The sequence below is a fragment of the Muntiacus reevesi genome, chromosome X (genome assembly GCF_963930625.1).
Source record: "Muntiacus reevesi chromosome X, mMunRee1.1, whole genome shotgun sequence".
In the NCBI taxonomy this organism is placed as follows: domain Eukaryota; kingdom Metazoa; phylum Chordata; class Mammalia; order Artiodactyla; family Cervidae; genus Muntiacus; species Muntiacus reevesi.
The window spans coordinates 73,004,824-73,023,365 of NC_089271.1; positions in this window are offsets into that span (position 1 = coordinate 73,004,824).

The following is an 18,542-nucleotide window of genomic DNA, read 5'->3' on the forward strand; positions in this document are numbered from 1 at the left end:
AATAATCTTCCTTGTCTGCACAGGATGAATGAAGAACACGAGCAACTATAATCACAATCAACATGATCTGGAAGTATCTATTTGTTATCCCTGCAACCCTCTATTTTTAACCCTCAAAATCCTGTACCACATCCTTGTAGACTAGACTATTATATAATGACACATTTTAGATATTTTAATAAGTAAACTGTTTTGGAAAAGCTTTAATGTGATATAACTTAGAGAACTCAGTGCTATGGTCAATAGTGCTGGGATGAATTTCCACAAAATAAGGACTGGAAATTCACCATGAAGGTAAAGTGCAAACTGTCATGGCATGCTTCCTTCACTGTATTTGGAACTAGTTAATTTAGAGGAAACTGCCAGAAAATGGTGGAAAGCAACGTGGGTGTTACATGTAAAATAGGTGATAGAGCTATTTTTTCCTTATTTTTTTTATTCCAAAAATGGAAATATACTCCTGGTTTTTATACTCTCATCTGTTTTATGAGCCTAGGGTAAGAGTGAAGTAGAACCTTGTAGGTCAAGACTCTCTATACTCTCAACTGTACACAGCCTATTAAGGTTTCCTAAACTTTCACTTTAATTTCTCTAGCTTATAACTTATTGCTCAAACATAGTTACACTATTGTTTAATGGAAAACATACATGGAGAAAAAAGATATTCAACCATATCATTCACTTTAATTTTGTTTATTAATTATAAAAAATCTTAATTTAAACTAAGAAGTATATATTGTGAAAATATTGATCAGGATAGTGTTTTTGGACTAAAGAGACTACTTCACACAAACAGTTAGGTTAAATATATGAGATAATTTCTGAAAATAATTAACTTAAAGATAATTAATACCTAGTCAGGAAAGTATGTATCACTCCATTCTCACTGTATATAGTATGGCCATCATCTTGCTATCAGGCTGGACCAGTAAAATATATGGTTATAATTCCCTGAAATTATAAAATTCTAATATGTAGTTTTGAAGCACAGAGGAAAAGAGAAATGTGTAGCAAAATTATCTAAAATATTGCTTAAAATCTCTAGATCTTTTACCTAGTAGACATCATGCAATTTTTAGGTGAAATAATTGCAAGTTATTTACTATTTTAAAATATAAATAAACCAGCCAAAATGTTTTAGAGTCTAGATGCCAGGAGACTGAGAACAAGCTGCTTGAAAATAATGCAGAAATAAATATTTCAATTTGAAAATAAATGGAAGTATAAAAATTATTAAAATAAATAGTGAGTAAAGACATACTTAGCTTAGTAAATTTCACAGAAAAGTATCCAAAAAAAAAAAAAAAAAAAGAAAGAAAAAAACCTACTTATTGGAAAATGGCATTCAAAACGAGAAAAAAATTAGAAAAAAATTTGGTGCCACCACCATACTGAAAAATCAAGAAATGTCAATGACATAATGATCATTGAATGCATAAGTTCAATAAACTTGAAACTTAGGTTAGTGACATGAAGCTTATTAAATTCAGTATTGGTGGTGATTTAATATAGAGCTACACATGCAGACACAGGCACACATGTATCTACCAAATTGTACAAGAGTAGAGAATGAAAATTACTGATTTTAGCCAGCTTACAAATAATTAAACAAACATTATTCACAGATTATCAAGTAATTATTGCCAAATCAGAATACTAACTATAAGTCAATTAAATATAAAGAAATATAACATGGAATCTTACACGCATGCAAAGAAGAAATCAACAGACTCAAGTAAATCATAGTTAGACTGGAAGCAAAGCTTAAATTAATTAAAATGAAGCAAACCTTGGCAGCTGAAATTGTCTATAATAATTAAATAATAGCTTACACTTTTTTCAATTTTTCAAACTTCATAGGTCTTTGTAAACCTCTCATATAATTTGATCCTCACAAGAACCCTGTTCAACCTCAGCTACCTTATTTGTAAAATGAAATTAATAATCACTATGCCTGGTCTACTACCTAAGAAATAGAGGCTTAATAAAATATAATAATAATAATAATAATACTATTTGTGCATTTTGTTACCCATCAGAAAAAGTCCTTCATCTTTAAAACCATCTCCTTGTGAACATGTTTTCACTCATTCACCATATAAAATTGTGTGCTTCTTCTTGTCTTTTCCATAACTGTGTGCTATTCCTTTATTGTAAGACTTATCATTGCTTTATACTTATTAGTTTTTTTTTTTTTTTTTGCTGTGTTTTTCTTATTAAGACATCTCTTGAGACCAGGGATGTTGTTGTACTTCATTTATATCTCCAGCAAAAGCCACAGTGATTGGCACTTGGTAGATGTTCAAAATATATTTATTAAAAGAAAATGCAATGACTGTTCTCAACAACTTCAAGGATATGCTTCATTGCCTTCAGGATCTTGGAATTGTACTCAGGACAATAAAGGAGTATATAAAAAAAAAAAACAGAAATTTTTATATTGATTGTGTTATTCATATACCTAGAGTTGCAGGGACTTTTTAATACCTAACATTAGATTATGTTCAAGAAATATTTATAGTAATAATGAAAGAAACAATAAGAATCTCTGAACAAAGACCACAAAGAAGGCCCATATTTACATTCTTAACACTCTGCTTTATCACTGAGGTAAAACGTTGTGAGGATGTACAAAGATAATGTATGGAAACACTTTAACACAATGCCTAAAGCATACAAAGAAATCAAAATGATTATGTGCAGAAAGAATGAAGATAGAGAGAGAGAGAAAGAGAGAAGGAGGGAGAAGGGGAGAGGGGGAGGAGAAGAAATATGGAAAGAAGGGAAAACAACAGTTCAATCTCAGTCTGGTCTGGAGTGTCTGCTGTTAGGTCCTCATCTGCCTTCCTCAGAGGAATTTTAAAAGAAAGCAAAAGCACTTCTTAAATATGAAGAACCATTATGCTTACTATTATGAATGTCATTTCATTAAAGAAAAAAAGTTTGAACCGAAGATGAAATTTAAAAATCTTATTTCTTGTTAATCAAATGCAGTGAATGAAAAAATTCAGGTTTAGAAGGGTTAAAACTTGACAGAGGACAAAATCTGATTGCTAAAAGAAATTATCTGTACACTTGTGAAAATCTTTTAAAAAATATCTTAAAAAAACGCATCAATCTCCTTTGAGTGCTTTATATACTATTTGCTGAGAACTATGATAAGTCCCTGGCATTCATTGAAAGGACTGATGCTGAAGGTGAAACTCCAGTACTTTGGCCACCTCATGAGAAGAGTTGACTCATTGGAAAGGACCCTGATGCTGGGAGGGATTGGGGGTAGGAGGAGAAGGGGACGACAGAGGATGAGATGGCTGGATGGCATCACTGACTCGATGGACATGAGTTTGAGTAAACTCCAGGAGTTGGTGATGGACAGGGAGGCCTGGTATGCTGTGATTCACGGGGTCAGAAAGAGTCGGACACGACTGAGTGACTGAACTGAACTGATGATCATTTAATTTAAATTTTTAGCCTTCTTTATTTTTCATATCTTCATAGGAAGCATTAAATGCTGTATGAGCTAGAAAGCCTTGCTGAAGACATCCAGGGTAGACTCATTTCTGAACCAAACCCTAACTCTGCATTTGTTTCTGCATACTGCACTATATACTGTAGGCTGCAAAGAGCAAAAATCTACAAAATTAAAACTGCATTCTATTAAATATGTAAAAGTTGAGATGATCATTGCAAATATTCTTCAATAGTCAGTAAAACAAGTACCTTTTGGTTTATGGGGCATTCATCCTTTTCTATGAAGTACAGAACCTCAATTTGCCACTTCGTGTAGCATGTCCAAAACATGTAGATGTCCAAAACAATAAAACCATTAGAATGGGCCCAGATCTTGGACTGACATCTCTTTTCTCTATATCTTTACTCAAAGCACTCATTTAAACTAATTCAATATCCATTTGCATAGTATCATTAGCTCTTTCTTAGGCTTATCTTGGTTGCCTCTATGTGAGATACTACAGTATATTAAGCATCCTGTGACGAAGAAGGAAGTAGTCTGAATTGCGGGAAGAAAACTGTTGAAGCTTCTGATTCATAGAGTCCTTTCGTCTCTAGAGGTCTAATAATGTTTGATCCTTTTTGCTTTGATATGTAAATAGAGATATTGCTTTATCCTTGGGGACCCTGGAGCTCTGCCAAAGCACAAGAGAGTAAGATATTCTCCAGGATAGAAGCTGAGTTGCCTAGAACAGAGGAAAAAGCCAAGATTGTGTTTGGGCTTCACAATAAAATACCTTTGTTAGTAGTTCTTGTTTCCAATATAAATGTTTATATATTTGCTCAGCTTCGTCATTTAGTTAGCCAATGGTTAGAAAACAACAGTCTTGCTGCTCTTTACTTCTGGTGATGTGTTACTAAACTTAGACTTTTAAGATACTATTTATCTTTCTTTTGACATACTCCATAAAAATTCCTGTTCTTTGCATAAAATTTACCTTAGCTAGAAGTTGGAATATATTTTCAGCTACTCATTTCAATGAAAATAAACAACTGTTGAAGTTATAAAATTGCTAATATATAGGGAGAAAGGGTAATTTCCAACTAGTTTTTATGCATATCATGTTTAGAAGGAAAAGGGAGGCTGGAAACATGTTAAGTTCTTGTGCTTTACTTATATTTATCTCTTATGTAATGACTTCCTTTGTGATTCTTCCTGTACATATATTATAAAACCCATAAATTAAGAAACTATTCTGAAAAAAAAATTTTTAAAAAAGAAACTATTCTGGAGATTTTTATTGATGTCATAGTTTTGCTATCCACTCTGAATTGGTAGCTCTGAGTCCATTCTTAATTTTGGAATGTTTAATTAGTTATTCCTATCATATGTTGCAAATTCTAGTGTTAGTGCCAACCTTTTATATGAAAGTCAACTTTATATCTAATACCCTTGCCAATTATATAGTTAAGATATAGTTTCTAAATTAACAGTCTGAAATTAGATAATTATAATTTGTAATAAGTTTTTTGCAAGTGACACTATATATCACACAATATTAAGATCAGAATTCCTTAAATATCATTTATTTGAGAAGAAGAAAAATTCCTTTAGGGAACAATATTAATGACAATAGAACTAGACACATAGCTTAACTAGATGAAAATTAAAACTATAGATTAATTTCTTCTTCCTCCTCTCCATCTAGCTTTCCTTCTTTCTCCCTTCCTTCCTTTGTTTCTCCCTTCTTTCCTTCCTCCCCTATTCAGTTGCCTTTTCTCATTACCATTTTGCTTTATATTTCCTTTAATCCTCCATAATTATATTATTCTTTCCATTTATAGTTATCTTTTCTCTCTCAGTCTCGTGAATTTTAACCATTCTGCCAGTTAGTTGATTTACAAAAACCTGTTTGATTTACAAAATTTCTTCATTCAAATAGTAACATTCTTATAGATTTTGCCAGCACTAAAAGTTATAAACTCACGAAGCAATAAAGATAAAAATAACAATAGCATCTGCCTTCTCCAGTTTTATAACTGATTCACTCTGACACGTGGAAAAGCCTCCAAATAGGAAAGCCTCCTTTAGTAGGAAAATTGAAAAGCTCCAGCTTTTCAACTGTAATGTGATGATGTCTTCACAAAGTAAGTTTTGGTTATAACAGCTGGAAGAAATAAAAACTTCTTTCTGTTCAAGCACAGACTTATTACTAATATAGAAACACATTATGCAAAGATTATTTTGTTATTCTTTATTTCATAAAAGAAATTTGGAATTTAAAATTTAAAAAAATCAAGAAAAATATGCCAAATCCTCTAAAATTCCTTCCAAATAATTTGTATACAAATCTCTACTCTTTGAAATATGAAGGGGGATATATCTAGTTTTAAATATTTGTAAACAAACAAAAACTAACAGAAAAATGTAGAAGCCTGAAGACAGAAAAAAACTCAGTTGGTTATGATTATTTTGATTTTCTTTCCCATCCTTCATTTACAAAAATCCAACTTCAGTTTCACCAAAATATTAGTTGGAAAAAGAGGTGCTAGTTTATTTTCTAGGAAGAAAAGATGTGTAGTGTATAAAAATAGAAATCATTAAAAAGAGCATTCTCTAAGTAGTGAACCAAGACCATACAGGCATTAGGAGAATAAAGTAGTTCTCTGAGGTGCGGTTTACATCAGAAACATCTGGAAGTTTGGCTGAGTGGCCATTTTTACACATATAACATTCTCAATGGGTTATTTTCATTTATAATTTCTTAAGCAAATTTATGTTGGGAGTTTGTTGAATGTCACACTGCTTTAAAAACTAATATTTTAATATTGTTAAAAGGTAATTTAATTATTTCATCTCTATCAATCTGTGTTAGAGACACCCACACGCTGATTTCCAAAATAAAACATTGCAACAAAACTCTGTTATATGGAAAACAGCTATTTACTTTAACCAACTTAGCTGCATACAAAAAAAATAAACATATATATATATTGCAGATATTTTCAACACCAACAAAACAAACCAGTAAAGCATATGAAACAAAATTCAAAAAAAAGTAAGTAAATAAAATAAATAACTGAGCAAAAAAAAAAGCCCTTAACTATCAGTCACTACTACTGTTATATTAAAAAGAAAAAAAAAAAAAAAACACTTGCAACCTGGCTCCAGTCACTAGACCCTGGGATAGCTCATTGTCATAAAAATGTCATAGAAACAAGGGAAGCACTTTTATGACAAAAGTAGTTGATACAGTACTGAAAATGAATAGTAAAAGAAATGTCAAAACTGAAAGCCTATTATATTTGTGATGCTTCCACAAAAAGTGAAGGTGCCTTTTAGGCAATACTCCTGGGACACTCTAACTTCCTCCAAAAATGTGTAACATTTCAATAGCTCAATCATACTCTACATTTCTGTTTCCACCTCCCAAAATTTAATAAAGCATTTTTTGATTGCTTTCATATTTTTCATGCTGGATTTTTCTTGTATTAAGTTTCATCACATTTATTTCCAACTGTACTTTTAATAATTGCTCCTTTCAGTAATTTCCAGAGGCTCCTTTTCGAAATCTTATCAATATACTGTTAATGCTGCCAATAAGGTAACATATTGAGGTAAACTTAAGTAAGTTTAGTTGCTCAGTTGTGTCCAACTCTGTGTCTGTCAGGCTCTTCCACCCATGGGATTTTCCAGGCAAGAGTACTGGAGTGGATTGCCATTTCCTTCTCCAGAGGATCTTCACGACCCAAGGATCGAACCTGGGTCTCCCAAATTGTAGGCAGACGCTTTACTGTCTGAGCCACCAGGGAAGTCCATAATTCAATTGATTTAACAAACTCAACAAACATTGTGTGGCAGCTGCAATGAGCACTGAAGCATCATTTAAGTACTTATTCAAAGTATTATACAAGTGTTTCCAGATCTCAGGAAGTTATTAGAATAAACTATCCCAATACTTCAACATGATTCTAATGTGAGATGTGCAACAATAAACACAGCTCCTCAGATTCAGTTTTATTTTCTGTGTAATAGAGATTGAAGTATTGAATATGAACAGTGTTTTTGAAAAGCAAACATTCAGAAAATACTGGATAATAAAATCAATTTAAGAAGGCATAACTGGTATGCTTAAATAAAATAAAATAGACTTTTTAAAAACAGCTCTTCTGCCATACATTGACATGAATCAGCCATGGATTTACATATATTCCCCATCCCGATCCCCCTTCCCGCCTCCCTCTCCATCCCATCCCTCTGGGTCTTCACAGTGCACAAGCCCTGACCACCCGTCTCATGCATCCAACCTGGGCTGGTGATCTGTTTCACCCTTGATAGTATACTTGTTTAAATGCTGTTCAATATTATAAACTAATCAGCCTCCAACGAATAAAAATAAATGGAAAATAAATAAATAAATCTCAGGCGGAAAACTAGAAAAAAATAAAAATAAAAACAGCTATTCTGAAAAGTGTGAGGTGATACCTCACTGTGGTTTTAACTTGAATTTCTATAGTAATTAGTGATGGTCAGCATCTTTTCATGTGTCTTTTGGTCACCTGTATGTCTTCTTTGGAGAAATGTCTATTTATTTCTTCTGACCATTTTTTATTAGGTTGCTTGTTTGTTTATTTCTTGATATGGAGCTCTAAGAGATGTTTAAATATTTTGGAAATTAATCCCTTTTAAACTTCTCTTGTTTGCAAATATTTTTCCCTCTTTTAAGTTGTTTTTCCATTTCTTCTATAGCTTACTTCTCTGTGCAAAATATTTTAAGTTTAATGAGTTCCTTTTTGCTTATTTTTGTTTTTATTTCTCTTACTCTCAGAGAGAGATTGAAATATATTGCTGAAATTTATGTTTAAGACTGTCTTGCCTGTGTTTTTATCTAAGAGTTTTATAGTATCCAATCTTACATTTATGTCTTTTATCCATTTTGAGTTTATTCTTTTGTATAGTGTTATAAAATGTTCTAATTTCATTATTTTACATGCACCTGTCTGGTTTTTTCAGTACCACTTATTGAAAAGAATGTCCTTTCTCCATTGTATATCTTTGGCTCTTTGATGTAGTTTACTTGACAAAGAGCTGAGAAAATAAGGGAAGCTAAATGGAATCAAAAGGCAAAGGAGAAGAGGACAGATATATCCATCTGAATGCAGAGTTACAAAGAATAGCAAGTAGAGATAAGAAAACTATCTTAAGTGAACAATGCAAAGAAATAGAAGAAAAAAATAGAATTGGAAAGACTAGAGATCTCTTCAAGAAAATTACAGATACCAAGGGAACATTTCATGCAAAGAAGGGCTCAAAAAAGGACAGAAATGGTATGGAACTAACAGAAGCAGAAGATATTAAGAAGAGGTGGTAATACACAGAACTATACAAAAAAGATCTTAATGACCTGGACAACCACGATGGTATCATCACTCATCTAGAATCAGAGAGCCTGCAGTGTGAAGTCAAGCAGGCCTTAGAAAGCATCAGTATGAACAAAGCTAGTGGAGGTGATGAAATTCCAGCTGAGCTATTTCAAATCCTAAAAGATGATTCTGCAAGAGTGTTGCACTCAATAGGCCAGCAAATTTGGAAAACAGCAGTGGCCACAAGACTGGAAAAGATCAGCTTTCATTCCAATCCCAAAGAAAAGCAATGCCAAAAAATGTTCACAGTACAGCGCAATTGTACACACTTCACATGCTAGCAAGGTAATGCTTAAAATCCTTCAACCTAGGCTTCAGCAGTATGTGAACTGAAAAATTCCAGATGTACAAGCTGGATTTAGAAAAGGCAGAGGAACCAGAGATCAAATTGTCAACATCCATTGGGCCATAGAAAAAGCAAGGGAATTCCAGAAAATCATCTACTTCTGCTTCATTGACTATGACAAAGCCTTTGACTGTGTGGATCACAACAAAATGTGGAAAATTCTTAAAAAGACAGGAATATCAGACCCTATCACCTGCCTCCTGAGAAATCTGTATGCAGGTCAAGAATCATCAGTTAGAACCAGAGGTGGAACAACAGACTGGTTCCAAATTGGGAAAGGAATACTACAGGGATGTATATTTTCAGCCTGCTTTTTTTAACTTTTATTCAGAGTACATCATGTGAAATGCTGGGCTGGGTGAATCACAAGCTGGAATCAAGATTGCTGGGAAAAGTATCAATAACCTCAGATATGCAGATCAGTTCAGTTCAGTTCAGTCACTCAGTCATGTCCGACTCTTTACAACCCCATGAACCGCAGCACACCAAGCCTCCCTGCTCATCAACAACTCCTGGAGTCCACCCAAACCCATGTCCATTGAGTCAGTGATGCCATACAACCATCTCATCCTCTGTTATCCCCTTCTCCTCCTGCCCTCAATCTTTCCCAGCATCAGGATCTTTTCAAATGAGTCAGCTTTCCACATGAGGTGACCAAAGTATTGGAGTTTCAGCTTCAACATCAGTTCCTCCAATGAACTGGACTAATCTCCTTTAGGATGGACTGGTTGGATCTCCTTGCAGTCCAAGGGACTCTCAAGAGTCTTCTCCAACACCACAGTTCAATGATGATCCCTCCCTAAAGGGAGAAAGCAAAGAGTTACTAAAGAGTCTCTTGATAATGGTGAAAGAGGAGAGTGAGAAATCTGCCTTAAAACTCACCTTTCCCATAACTCAGATCATGGCATCCAGTCCCTTCACTTCATGGCAAATAGATGGAGAAACAATGGAAAGTGACCAGATTTATTTTCTTGAGCTCTAAAATCATTGTGGATGGTGACTGCAGCCATGAAATTAAAATGTGTTTGTTCCTTGGAAGAAAAACTGTGACAAACCTATATAGTGTATTAAAAAGCAGAGACATCACTTTGCCAACAAAGATCCATATAGTCCAAGCTATAGTTCCTTCAACAGTCATGTACAGATGTGAGAGTTAGAGTATAAAGGAGGCTGAGAGCTGAAGAATTGATGCGTTCGAACTGTCATGCTGGAGAAAACTTTTTTTTTTTAATTGAAGGATAATTTCTTTACAGAATTTTGCTGTTTTCTGTCAAAAATGAACAAGAATCAGCCATATGTGCACGGAAGTCCCCTCCTTCCTGAACCTCCCTCCCATCTCTCTCCCTATCTCACCTTCTAGATTGTTACAGAGCCCCTGTTACAGTTCCATACAGTAAATTCCCATTGGCTATTTTATATATGGTCTTGTAAGTTTCCATGTTACTCTCTCCATGCATCGCACCCTCTCCCTCCTCCCCTCCCCTCATGTCCATAAGTCTGCTCACTGTGTCTGTTCTCCATTGCTGATATACAAATAAATTCATCAGTACTTTCCTTTTAGATTCCATATATATATGCTAGAATACGATATTTATATTTCTCTTTCTGACTTACTTCACTCTGTACAATAGATTCTAGGTTCATTCACCTCATTAGAACTGACTCAAATGCATTCCTTTTTATGTCTTTGTAATATTCCATTGTGTGTGTGTGTGTGTGTGTGTGTGTGTGTGTGTGTATACCACAGCTTCTTTATCCATTATCTGTCAGTGGACATCTAATTTGCTTCCATGTTCTAGCTACTGTAAATATTGCTGCAATGAACATTGGAGTACTTGTGTCTTTTTCAATTTTCCTCAGGGTATATGCCTAGTAATGAGATTGCTGTCACATGTTGGTTTTATATCTAGTTTTTTTTTTTTTTTAAGGAGTTTTCATACTATCTTCCATAATGGCTGCATCAATTTACATTCTAACCAGCAATGCAAGAGGGTTCTCTTTTCTCCACACTGTGTCCAGCATTTACTGATTGTAAAATTTTTGATGATGGCCATTCTGACTGGTGTGAGATGATTTTTTGTTTTAGTTTTGCCTGCATTTCTCTAATAATAAGTGATGTTGAGCATTTTTTCATGTGTTTGCTAGCCATCTGTATGTCTTCTTTGGAGAAATGTCTGTTTAGGTATTTTCCCCACTTTTTGATTAGGCTCTTTGTTTTTATGGTATTGAGTTCTATGGGCTGCTTCTGTATTTTAGAGAGTAATTCTTTGCCAGTTATTTCCTTTGCTAATATTTTCTACCATTCTGAGGGTTGTGTGGCCTCATAGAATGAGTTTGGAAGTGTTCCTTCCTTTGCAATTTTTGGAATATTACAAAAAAAAAAAAAAAGATAGGCAGTAACTCTTCTCTAAATGTTTGATAGAATTCCCCTGCGAAGCCATCTGACCCTGAGCTTTTGTACTTTGTTAGATTGTTGATCACAGTTTTTATTTCAGTGTTTGTAATTGGCTTGTTCATAATTTTTACATCTTCCTGGTTCAGTCTTGGGAAGTTGAACTTTTCTAAAAATCTGCCCATTTCCTCTAGGTTGTCCATTTTATAAACATGTAGTTGCTCATAATATTCTCTCTCTCTCTTTTTTTTTTTTTTTTTTTTTGGATTTCTGTGTTGTCTGTTGTGACCTCTCCTTTCTCATTTCTAATTTTGCTGATTTGATTTTTCTTCCTTTTTTTCCCCTGGAGATTCTGGCTAGTGGTTTGTCAATTTTGTTTATCTACTCAAAGAACCAGCCCTTTTAGTTTTATTAATCTTTTCTACCTTTATTTCTTTTTCAATTATTTCTACTCTGATCTTTATTTCTTTCCTTCTGTTAAATTTTTTTTTCTGTTGTTGTTGTTCTACTTCTTCTTTTGCCAGCTGATTTAGATGTAGAGTTAGATTGTGTACTCGATGATTTTCTTGTTTCTTGAAGTAGGATACTATTGCTATATACTTCCCACTTAGAAAAGATTCTTCTGTACCCCATAGGTTTTGGATTGTCATGTTTTCATTGTAATTTATTTCCAGGAATCTTTTGATTTCCTTCTTACTTCTTCAGTAATCTCTTTGTTATTTAGTAATGCATTGTTTAATCTCCATGAGTTTTTTTTTTTTTTTCTTCTCCTCCCCCCCCCAACCCCCATGGTTGATATCTAGTCTCACAACATTGTGCTCAGAGAAGATATTTGATATGATTTCAATTTTCTTAAATATACTGAGGCTTGATTTGTGGCCCAAGATTTGGTTTATCCTGGAGAATGTTCCATGTGCACTTGATAAGAAACTGTATTCTCCTGCATTTGGATGGAAAGTCCTGAAGATATCAATTAGGTCCATGTAGTCTAATTTTCCATTTAAGGTTTGTGTTTGCTTACTGATTCTCTGTTTTGATGATCTGTCCAGTGGTGTAAGCAGGGTGTTAAAGTCCCCTACTATTATTGTGTTACTGTCAATTTCTCCTCTTATGACTGTTAGTGTTTCCCTTACGTATTGAGGTGCTTTTATGTTGGGTGCATAAATATTTGCAATTGTTATGTCTTTTCTTGGATTGATCCTTTGCTCATTATCTAGTGTCTTTCTTTGTCTCTTTTGGCATTCTTTATTTTAAAGTCTATTTTGTCTGAAATAAGGATTTTACTCCAGCATTCTTTTGGTTTCCATTTGCATGGAATGCCCTTTTCCATCCTTTTACTTTCAGTGTGTATGAGTCTCTAGGTCTGAAGTGAGTCTCTTGTAGCAGCATTATATGGGTCTTCATTTTGCATCCATTCAGTCAGTCATATGTTTTGGTTGGTGCATTTAATCCATTGATATTTAAAGTAATTATTGATATATATGTTCCTCTTGGCATTTTAATAATTTTGCAGGGTTTATTTTTGTAAGTCTTTCATTTCTCTTGTGTTTACTGGCTATGTAAGTCCCTTTAGTATTGTTGTAAGGCTGGTTTGGTGGTGTTAAATTCTCTTAACTTTTGTTTCTCTTTGAAACTTTTGATTTCTCCATCACTTTTGAATGAGATCTTTGTTGGGCAAAGTGATCTTGGTTGCAGATTTTCTCTTTCGGTACTTTAAATGTATCTTATCATTCTCTGGTCTGCAGAATTTCTGCTTAAAGATACACTGTTAACCATATGGGTTTTCTTTTGTATGTTATTTCTTGCTTTTTCCTTGCTGCTTTTATTGTTCTTTCCTTGTGTTTAGACTGTTAGCTTGATTAATATGTGTCTCAATGTGTTTCTCCTTGGCTCTATCCTTTAAGGGACTCTCTGCACTTCTTGGAATTGATTGACTATTACTTTTCCCATGTTGAGGACATTTTCAACTGTAATTTCTTCAAAGATTTTCTCAGTGCCTTTTTTTTTTTTCTTCTTCCTCTGGGAACCCTGTAACTCAAATGTTGATGTATTCAATATTGTCCCAAAGGTCTCTGAGGTTATCCTCAATTCTTTACAATCTTTTTATCCTTATTCTGCTCTTGAGCAGTTATTGCCACCATTCTATCTTTCAGCTCACATATCTGTTTCTCTGCCTCAGTTATTCTTCTATTGGTTCCTTCTAGAATACTTTTAATTTCAGTAACTGTATTATTCATCTCTGTTTCCTTATTCTTCATTTCTTCTATGTCCTTGGTGATTGTATTAATGGTGTTATCTTCTGCATTCTATTTTCAAATCTTCAGAGTATCTTTGTTATTATTATTTTGACTTCTCTTTCAGGTAGCTTGCTGATTTCCTCTTTGTTTATTTAGTCTTGTGAGTTCCTATCTTGTTCTTTCATTTGTGCTGTATTTCTGTCTGTATTTTTTTTAAATTTTTTGAATTATCACAGATTTAATTTTTTAAAACTTGTGTCTATGACTCTTAAGAAAGATTGAAAATATTATATATGTATTTTAAAGCTCTTGAACGAAATGAGTCCTCAATAAACTTCATTTCTGCTCACACAACCATGTCCTCCAATAAGCTATATGTTCTGCACCATCTCAGAGTACATTCTATGTCATAAGACCAAGTAGGCTATACAGTGAGTGCAATGTGTACAAATGCTGTTCCATTCCAAAGTTGTAGCTTACCATGTACAGAGTGATAGTCTAACACACATGCCTAGGACAATGATTTACAAACACTTACATTTTTTTAAACAACAATTTGTAATCAAAACTTTAATCCTAAGAATTCTCACCAAACATATTGCAAGTGACAGCATAAAAAAAAAAAAAATCTTGCACAGTAACTCAAAGTTCAGCACTACAACGTACCCTTCAACTGGCAAGACACTGTTATTTTTAGTAGTCTCAAATTTCCAATAAAGAATGTTACAAAGAATTATTATTCAAATTATCTAAAAATTCTATTTCTTAGTAAGTGGTTACTGTTTTATGAAGTATCAATAAGAAAGAAATGGTTTAGGTAAATGAGAACTCTGAGTATATTACCAACTTTTCTGCTGCATGAGTATTTTTGTTTTGTTTTGTTTTTTCATTTTTTTATTAGTTGGAAGCTAATTACTTCACAACATTTCAGTGGGTTTTGTCATACATTAATATGAATCAGCCATAGAGTTACACGTATTCCCAATCCCGATCCCCCCTCCCACCTCCCTCTCCACCCGATTCCTCTGGGTTTTCCCAGTCCACCAGGCCCGAGCACTTGTCTCATGCATCCCACCTGGGCTGGTGATCTGTTTCACCATAGATAATACACATGCTGTTCTTTCGAAACATCCCACCCTCACCTTCTCCCACAGAGTTCAAAAGTCTGTTCTGTACTTCTGTGTCTCTTTTTCTGTTTTGCATATAGGGTTATCGCTACCATCTTTCTAAGTTCCATATATATGTGTTAGTATGCTGTAATGTTCTTTATCTTTCTGGCTTACTTCACTCTGTATAATGGGCTCCAGTTTCATCCATCTCATTAGAACTGATTCAAATGAATTCATTTTAAGAGCTGAGTAATATTCCATGGTGTATATGTACCACAGCTTCCTTATCCATTCATCTGCTGATGGGCATCTAGGGTGCTTCCATGTCCTGGCTATTATAAACAGTGCTTTGATGAACATTGGGGTGCACGTGTCTCTTTCAGATCTGGTTTCCTCAGTGCGTATACCCGGAAGTGGTATTGCTGGGTCATATGGCAGTTCTGTTTCCAGTTTTTTAAGAAATCTCCACACTGTTCTGCATAGTGGCTGTACTAGTTTGCATTCCCACCAACAGTGTAAGAGGGTACCTTTTTCTCCACACCCACTCCAGCATTTATTGCTTGTAGACTTTTGGATAGCAGCCAACCTGACTGGCGTGTAATGGTACCTCATTGTGGTTTTGATTTGCATTTCTCTAATAATGAGTGATGTTGAGGATCTTTTCATGTGTTTGTTAGCCATCTGTATGTCTTCTTTGGAGAAATGTCTGTTGAGTTTTTTGGCCCATTTTTTGATTGGGTCATTTATTTTTTTGGAATTGAGCTTCAAGAGTTGCTTGTATATTTTTGATATTAATCCTTTGTCTGTTTCTTCATTTGCTATTATTTTCTCCCAGTCTGAGGGCTGTCTTTTCACCTTGCTTATAGTTTCCTTTATTGTGCAAAAGTTTTAATTTTCATTAGGTCCCATTTGTTTAGTTTTGCTTTTATTTCCAATATTCTGGGAGGTGGGTCATAGAGGATCTTGCTGTGATTTATGTCGGAGAGTGTTTTGCCTATGTTCTCTTCTAGGAGTTTTATAGTTTCTGGTCTTAAATTTAGATCTTTAATCCATTTTGAGTTTATTTTTGTGTATGGTGTTAGAAAGTGATCTAGTTTCATTCTTTTACAAGTGGTTGACCAGTTTTCCCAGCACCACTTGTTAAAGAGGTTATTTTTTTTTTCCATTGTATATCCTTGCCTCCTTTGTCAAACATACGGTGTCCATAGGTTTGTGGATTTTTCTCTCGACTTTCTATTCTGTTCCATTGATCTATATTTCTGTCTTTGTGCCAGTACCATACTGTCTTGATGACTGTGGCTTTGTAGTAGAGCCTGAAGTCAGGCAGGTTGATTCCTCCAGTTCCATTCTTCTTTCTCAAGATTACTTTGGCTCTTCGAGAAACTTGCTCTACTTGAGATCTCTTTTTTCCAGGCACTAGGTATTTATTCCTTCTTCCTTTTGTTTCTTGCCTTTGGAGGGAAAGACTGGTTAAGCGGTTTGTGTTGTGTTGACTACTTGTTAGACATTAATGTGTCCGTGTTCTAGTGGGAGGAGATCAAGCAGATCAAATGGGTAGTTACATAAACAATGGGACATATACACATACTTTCACACTTGCAGTTATAAGCAAAGTATTCTAAAGAATCGAGTACAGGAGATTGACTTGGTGCACAAGGGAAACCAAAAGTTTTATCGACCATTTAAAACAGGGTTAGGTAATTCTCAGTCTGTAAAACTGAGCCTGAGCAGATTGCCAACTGGGGATTATAGCAAAGAGAGTACAACAATTTAACTTACATGGTGAAAAAAGAAAGAGTGAAGGAAAAAGGGAAAGAGAAAGAATAAGAAAAAAATAAGAGAAGGGAGAGAAAAGACAAAAGGAAGGAGTGTAAGAGAGGGTAAAAAAAGAGAGAAAAGAAAAATAGAAAAGCAAAGATAAATAGATGTATACGAAAAAGATTTATATATATATTCAAGAATAGCTATAGCTGGTAAAGAACTATAAGAAAGGCAGTCTAATATGTCAAGAACAAAACCAGAAAAATCACCAAAAAAAAAAAAAAAAGGTGAAGAAACCTTAAAAAGTACCCAGAGGAATCGGGTGGAGAGGGAGGTGGGAGGGGGGATCGGGATGGGGAATACATGTAACTCCATGGCAGATTCATGTCAATGTATGACAAAACCCACTACCATATTATAAAGTAATTAGCCTCCAACTAATGAAAATAAATGAAAAAAATATAATTTTTTACACGAAAGATAAAGGGGTAAACTCCACAGCACTGCAAAAGGCTAATGTGAAGGTAGAAATATGTAGGGGAAATAAAGAGTGTGATTTCTTCCTTTTTTTTTTTTTTTTTTAAAGAGTGTGGTTTCTAAGGGGAAAAAAATGTTCTCAAGGTCATAGTTCTTCTTGGTTGTGGAGCCTGCCATCGTGGATGGGGCTGGATTAGTGTTCTATGAAAGCTTCAGAAAATATTAGTATCACCACATTACTGGGTAGGACCATAAAACAAGGCATCAGGATGAGACTGGTTGGCCTGCTAGAGATTTGTGAAAGAGGGAAAGTCTGCATATTCAGGCCCTAGTCCTAGGGACCCCCCTTTATCCTGGAGGTTTTCTAGGACGTATAGGGCTGAAGAACCTGAAAATTTTTAAGGATTATACATGTATTGCCTTGTTAAAAATTCTAGTGGAGACATATAGACTGAAAGTGAGAGGATGGAAAAATATATTCCATGCAAATGGGAAGCAAAAAAAAAAAAAAAAAAGCTGGAGTAGCAATCTTCATTGCTACTTAAAATAAAATAGACCTTAAAATAAAGAAGATTACAAGAGATAAGAAAGGACACTACATAATAATCAAGTGATCAATCCAAGAGGAAGACATAACAATTGTAAATATCTATGCACCCAACATAGGAGCACCTCAATACATAAGACAAACACTACAGACATAGAAGGAGAAATTGAGAGTAACACAATAATAGTAAAAGACTTTAACACCCCACTCACACCAATGGACAGATCATCAAAACAAAATCAGTAAGGAAATACAAATCCTAAATGATACATTAGACAAAACGGATCTCATCAATATCTTCAGGACATTCCATCCAAATGCAGAAGAATACACCTTCTTCTCAAGTTCACATGGAACATTCTCCAGAATAGACCACATCTTGGGTCACAAATCAAACCTCAGTAAATTAAAGAGAATTGAAATCGTATCAAGCATATTCTGTGGCCACAATGCTATGAGACTGAATATCAATTACAAGAAAAAAAAACTGCAGGAAACACAAACACATGGAGATTAAACAATATATTTCTAAACAACCAACAGGTTACTGAAGAAATCAAAAAATTCTAGAAACAAATGACAATGAAAACATAGCAACTCAAAACCTGTGGGATACTGCAAAAGCAGTTCTAAGATGGAAGTTTATAGCTATACAAATCTACCTCAAGAAACAAGAAAAACATCGAATAGACAACCTAACTTTACACCTACAACAACTGGACAAAGAAAAAGAAGAAGAACAACAACAACAACAAAAATTGCCAGAAGGAAAAAAAATCATAAAGCTCAGTGAAAAAAT